The following is a 6872-nucleotide window of genomic DNA, read 5'->3' as shown; positions in this document are numbered from 1 at the left end:
TATAACGTATTAAGTTTGGTTTTGGCTTTCCAGGATGCTGTCTCCATTGTGAGGCATAATGTCATTAAAGTGGCATGTCTTCTCTTCTCTGTTTTTTCTCACTCCTGCAATTTTCCTAAAATTCCCATTTCATTCTTCCCAACCAGTAATATTGATGGTCAAGAAAATAACCAACCCAATGGCCAGAAGTCTGACACTTCCTTTTAAATAAAGAAAGTATCTTTATTATTCAAAGGGTCATAATATAATACAAAGAGCAAATATTTGTTGAAAAATGAGTATTTGTAAATTCTGGCTTGTTGATGGATTTAACCCATTATCTAGAGAGATCATTCAACATCACCTTGAAACAATGTATACTATGTGACTTCTTAGAGAAAACATTCAGTAGAAAACAATTCAAAATTGGAAATATGTAATCAAGATGACATAATTTAAATAAATTAAAATTTAAACATAGAAAACTCCAGAGTTTGGTTTACTGGAAGGTGGGGTTTAGACCCCTAAAAGAGAGCTACCAGGTCCCATTCTTCTGGCTAAGTTCCCTGCTTCCTAATCTACTGATGGATTTGGCTCTTTCTTTCTGGTACCATCAGATTCAGTTCCAAGTTTCTAATGTTCTCCTGAATCCAGGCATCGCTGGGGTGGTTGGTGCAGACCAGCCGGTCTCTTTTAGTTTGGAGTCTATGAAGAATGGCAGAATGATTAAGGACATCACCAGCAGGGAAATTTCTGGGCCATGGTGGTCCCTCCATCCCTCTTTATGACTTGAATCTCAGGGTCTGTCTCTTCTTTAACAATCAGCTCCCATACCTCAGGGCCCCTAGTTTTCTTAAATGTCTCGTGAGGATCTCATACAGCTTTCTTCCTGCTCTCTCTCCTTTTTAGCATTTATTTATTTATTGTTGAATTATACTGGATGTACAATATTATGTAAGTTACTGATGTACCATATAGTGATTCACTTTCTTTAGAGGTTATATTCCATTTATAGTTATTGTAAAATATTGGCTAGATTCCCTGTGTTGTCCAATATATCCTTGTAGTTTATTTTATACATAATAGTTTGTATCTCTTACTCCCCTATCCCTATGTTGCCCCTCTCCCCTTCCTCCTTCTCTCTTCTTTTTGCACTTAGCCAACTCTTCCTGGTTCTCTGCTGGTCCTGGACTGACTCAGAAAACCCCTCAGGGTCTCTTCTGTATCAGTGATGGGCTCAGAGACAGTATTTCCAGGATGGTGCCCAATCTACCTCCCTATATCTATGTGGGCATCTCCCCTCCCAGTTTCCCAGTTTCTCATCCCAGCAGGGTGAGTGGCCCTTATGGAACATTGGCTTAGAGCACTGGCTCTGGTCTCATAATAGGCTGCTACAAAATCTTGAGGGATCATCCAGAGGGTTGTACGGGAAGGAGCAGGAGGCTGGGGAGTCAACACCCACTGTAAGAGAAGGGCCAGCAAGACACTGAGTCATTCAAAAGCCAAAGAAAATCAGCTCCTTCCTGCCTCTCGCACCCAAAAAGTTCAGAAGGAACTAGAAAGACATAACATTTCTTAAAATTGAGGAACTCACATGAACTCGGGCATGTGTTTTATTCCTAGAAAATTTCCCCTCACCCTCTGTATCTCCATTTTGGCTTTTATTCTTACTCTTTAGTGGACTTGGCTTATTAAAATGCCCTATCTGGTCTTCCATCTTTTGGGAGAGGGAATTTCATCTAGCCCACAATGTCACAAAACAGTAGAGATCAAGCCTGGTGTATCTCTTATGTCACCAAAACAATAGGGCTCTTGGGAATCGCTTACATGAATCTGAACTTCCCTGTACCAATGGGAAATGAGTGTACCTGGGGTATGTCTCTTGCCAATTATTTGGTGAACTAAATTATCTTCTCTATAAAGTGGAATTAACCTCTCTTTCTCTTTCTCTCTGAACCACTTAGTAGAATAGGATAGCCTGGACCCTTTTGAAAGAGAGACCTCTTCTGAAAGAATGGGTTCAAGCCGTTACTATTTCTCTTTGTAGAAAGCCCCGTGGCACTGGAAGATGGAAACCGGGGATGACTGGAGGGGAATATTTTAATCATGGTATTGGTATCAGGCTTTGAGTTGCACAACCCAGGGTTGTCAACATCTTCTGGTTAACAGAGGGGTTCACAGTATCTGTAAGAATGGCTCCGTTTCTCCATTGGCTGGTGACACTTCTGATTAAATTGTTTGCTCTTTGAGGTTCTTCTGAAGAAATGGTTTCTCTAGTTAGTGGGCAATCTGGAGCTGGTGTTGCAACAGGCCTCCTTGCAAGGACAGATGTGAACTGTGGGCTGCCTGTTTCTCTCCCACAGAGCAGAAGGGGCTGATGTTCTTTCACAACTGATCTGACCACACAGATGTGATATAAATGATATCGCAAGCAGTCCAGTTCAAGAACAACCCTCACCATCTGGGCCAGAAGACCCACTTCTAAGATGGCTTCCTCGGTCACATGTCTGGGCTGGGACAGTTGAAGGACAGGCTCAGCTGGGACTGTCAGCTGGAGCTGTGCACACATGGCCCTTCCAGTTGGCAGTCTTAGGGGTGTAAGAAGAGTGTTCCTGGTGATTAAGGTGGAAGCTGCATGGCTTTTTATGACCACAGAAGTCCCACCGTATCTCTTCCACCATAATCTATTGGTCAAAGCAGCCACAAGCCTTTCCAGATTCAAGGAGAGGGGACCTAGATCCCTACCTCTCCAATGACAAAGAAATTGTGACCATGTTTTAAAACCACCAGTGTCATTTTATATGTGAATATTTGTACTAGCTTCTTGTTGCTGCTATAACAAATTACCCAAACTTAGTGGCTTAAAACAACACACATTTATTCTGTTACAGTTCTGGAGGTCAGAAGTCTGAAATGGGGTCTCATTGGGTTAAAATCAAGATATCTGCAAAGCTGTCTCCTTTTTTTTTTTTTTTTGAGACTCAAAGGGAGAATCCATTTTCTTGTCTTTTTTGGCTGCTAGAGGCTGTCCACAGTCCTTGTCTGTAGCCAGCAATGGCTGGGCAAGTCCTTCTCACATTTCATCACTCCTGCTTCCCTTATAAGGATCCTTGTGATTACGCTGGGCCCACCCAGATAATCCAGGATAATCTCCCCAGTTCAAAATCAAGTCATAGCTATCTTGAGTCCTCCTTGCTGGGTAGTGTAACCTATTCACAAGTTCCAGAGATTAGGACGGGGACATCTTTGGGAGGGGGTCATTATTCTGCTACTGCACTGTTTCAGTCTACATCTTTAAAAATAAGGATTAAAAAAACCAATCACAATACCATTGCCATATGTATATCCTCTTCATTGAAATGTCTATTAATGACTTTCATCCACTTTCTAATTGGATTGTTCATTTGTATACTGTTGAGTTTGGAGAGTTCTTTATATAATCCAAATACAAGTTCTTTGTCAAATACATGGTTTGCAGACATTTTCTCCTATTATAGCTTATCTTTTCATTTTCTTAACAGGATCTTTTGAAGAGCAAAACTTTTAAAACTGATGAAGTCCATTTTATTGATTTTTCCTTTTATGGGTTTTGGTTTTGGTTTTGGTGTCAAATCTGAGAACTTTTGGCCTCATCTTAGGTCCCAAAGATTTTCTCCTATTTTTTAAAAAAAAGTTTTGTAGTTTTATGTTTTACATTTAATTCCATAATAATTTTGAGATAATTTTTATGTTAATTTTTGTGTCAGGTGTGAAGTTAAGGCCAAGGTTCTTTTCTTTTTTTTTTTTTTTTTTTTTTCTGTCTATGGATGTTCACTTGCTCCAGCACCATTTGTTAAAAAGGCCATCCTTTCTCCATTATCTCTTCCATAAGCATTTGGTAGAAATTTCTTGTGAAGCCAGCTAGGTATGAAGATTTTTTTTTGCAAAGGATTTTAATTACTGATCTAGAAATAGGAGCGTTTGTATTTTGCAAGTCTTTTTGTTACACAGTCTTCCCATGTCAGTAAATTATATTTCTGATAAGGGAGAAAAGGGACTATACTCCAAAAAAACTGCAAAAATTAAAAAAAAAATTTAATTGAAGTATAGTTGATTTACAATGTTGTATTACTTTCTGGTGTACAGCACAGTGATTCAGTTATACATATATATTTTTTTATACTCTTTCTCATTAAAGGTTACTGTAAGCCATTGAATATAGTTCCCTGTGCTATACAGTAGGACCTTGTTGTTTATTCTGTACATAGTACTTTGTATCTGCCAAACCCAAACTCCCAATTTATCCCTCCCTCCCTGCTTCCCCCCTGGCAACCGTAATTTTGTTTTCTGTGTCTAGGAGTCTCTTCAAAGGAACAGCAAACTTTAGCAAGCATGTGCCAGCCTGAGCTGGAAGAGTACCTTGGGTTTGAATTTTGAGAGTGCTTGATCAAGGAAGCTAGAACACAAGAATCGATAAGGGGGAGTTTACTGACTTAGGGGGTACCCTTTCTGGATATAGGTATAACTTTCTGGCAAGGATCCCAGAGGTTGGTACAAATTTTCAGCCAGGAAAGCTCCAAAAGCCTGGAGAACGCAATGGCTCATGCTGAGTGAAGTCACAATACCTGAATTGCCATGACAGATGGAGAAGAAAAGGACGGAAATGACCATGGAAGTGGGCATGCTGGAGTAGGTACATTGTGTGAGGCTGAAAGACCCACCAGATTATGTTCTGTGGGAAGTCCCAGAAAACACACCATTCACCAAAGCCATCAGGAGTCACTGGTAAGAGGGTCACCAGCATCTCTAAAAAGTTCAGTGGTGTTTCTCCTCTGTAGGCTAGGACTGATGGTAGGAATGGCTGTCATAAAATCTGGCCCACTGATAGCAATGGGAATGATGCTCTCCCTCCTTGAATCTTCAGAGTTATATCTTTCATAACTTTTGTAACAATGTTAGCCATCATCTCTTCAGATACATTTGCTGTCTCATTCTCTCTTCTCCTCTCACTTTGGGACTCCAGTTAACCAGAAGACAGATTCCCTGCTTTATCCTCTGAGTCCTCTTATGCTCTGTTGTATGTTTTTTATTTTTCTGTTTCTCCTTGCTTCATTTTGATAAATTTTAACTTTACCGATACTCCTTCAGTTGTGTTGAATCTGCTCTGAGTTTTATTTCAGTGTTTGCACTTTTCGGTTCTGGGATTTATTTTTGACTTTTACAAATCTGCAGCGATACTCATTATACTTTCCAGTTTCTTGCCAGAAAGCTCAAGCTTCTTTCTCAGGCATCGTTGCATTAGCATCTGGGATTTAAAAATTTGAGAGTTTGAGATTTTCTAAGCCACTCAGTTGTCTGAAGCTGGCCTCCTGTCTGTTCAAGGGATGGTTCTCTTCTAATTTACTTTTACTTTTAAACCATCAGCCCAAACAGAGGATGGTTTCTTAAGGTCCCTTCATTTGGGCAGCCTGGACTTGGTTTTCCTCCAGCCCATCAAGGCTGTGAAAGGTTCAGCTAACCTCAGCCACCTCTTCTGAACTGCAACCATCCTCAGTCTAGAAGGAGCCTTGGTGCCAGGCTCACATCTCTGGATTTTTGTTCTCTCTGGGGTCTTAAACCAACAATTCCTTACTTCTTGCTTGCTGAGGCGGGCTCTCTCTGACCAGGGAATTGTGCGTTCCTGGTTAATCTGCTTCAGGTGGAACACAGGCACATAGAGACTATTTCCTAGTGGTTAATTAAGACTGTGGGGCTTGCTCTGGTCTGCAGACCACAATGTTGCTAGCTGTGTGACCTGGGGCAAGTTTCTTAAGCTCCCCGAAACTCTGTTTTCTCAGATGTCAAATGGAGATAATCAGAGTGTACACAACACAGCGATGTTTTGAAGACTAGACAATTCATGTAAATCCCTTAGTATAGGCTGTGGTTCATATTAAGTGCTTAAAAACTGTTAGTCTTTATTCATAAGAAAGCTGAATTTATGGAAATACAAAAATATGCATGATCGAATGCTTTGCTTTGGTATCATGTAAATGGTAGATGTCCCTGGTCCATATAAATTCACATTTTATACTTTGCTTCTTTGTTAGCCTAGGAGGGAGGTTTCCCTGTACAAAGCCTGATATTGTTGGAATGACACTTATCCTCTTTCTCTTGCCTCCCCTTCCTACTCAGATGCCCCTAATCATTCCTTCTTATTCCTTCCAATCAATAAAACTGATTTTTCAGAGATAGGGAAAAAAAAAAAAAAGAATATCCAGAAGTCCAAGATTTACTTAATAAACAAAAAGAATCTTTATTATTCTGACATTTTTGTTTGTTTGTTTCATAATTTATTTTTTAATAGAGGTACTGGGGATTGAATCCAGGACCTTGTACATGCTAAGCATGCGCTCTCCCACTGAGCTATAACTCTCCCCCCTGTTATTCTGACATTCTAAACAGAGTAAAGGGCTCATAAAAACTCCGTAAGCATCTGTTGATGGATTTGGTCCAATATCTACCTAGAGACAGGAGTACAGTCGTTCACCATCAAGTCAAGTATGAGTCAGCCACTGTATGATCTCCTGGGAATAAGAGGCTGTCATGATTTTTCAGAGAAAGTGTCAAGTGAATAAAATGATTTACAATATTTAAACAACTTAACTAAATTAAAGAAGGTTTTCAGAATGTGGTTAGCAGAGGGGAGAGGGACTCCAAGGAGAAGGAAGTTCTGGGGTTGCAGGGACAGTCCTCTGGTTCAGGTCCCTGCTGCCCAACCTGCCCACATGTCTATCAGGATCCTTCCAGACCACTCAGGGCCCTGATGTATTCCTGGACCCAGCTGTCAGTGGGACTGGCACAGGCTTCCTGGCCCCTTCTGGTGAGGAAGTCGTGGAGAGTATTATATAGAGAATGAGTAATGATGTTCTTGA

The sequence above is a fragment of the Camelus dromedarius genome, chromosome 16 (assembly GCF_036321535.1).
Source record: "Camelus dromedarius isolate mCamDro1 chromosome 16, mCamDro1.pat, whole genome shotgun sequence".
Classification (NCBI taxonomy): domain Eukaryota; kingdom Metazoa; phylum Chordata; class Mammalia; order Artiodactyla; family Camelidae; genus Camelus; species Camelus dromedarius.
This window is presented reverse-complemented; position numbering follows the sequence as displayed.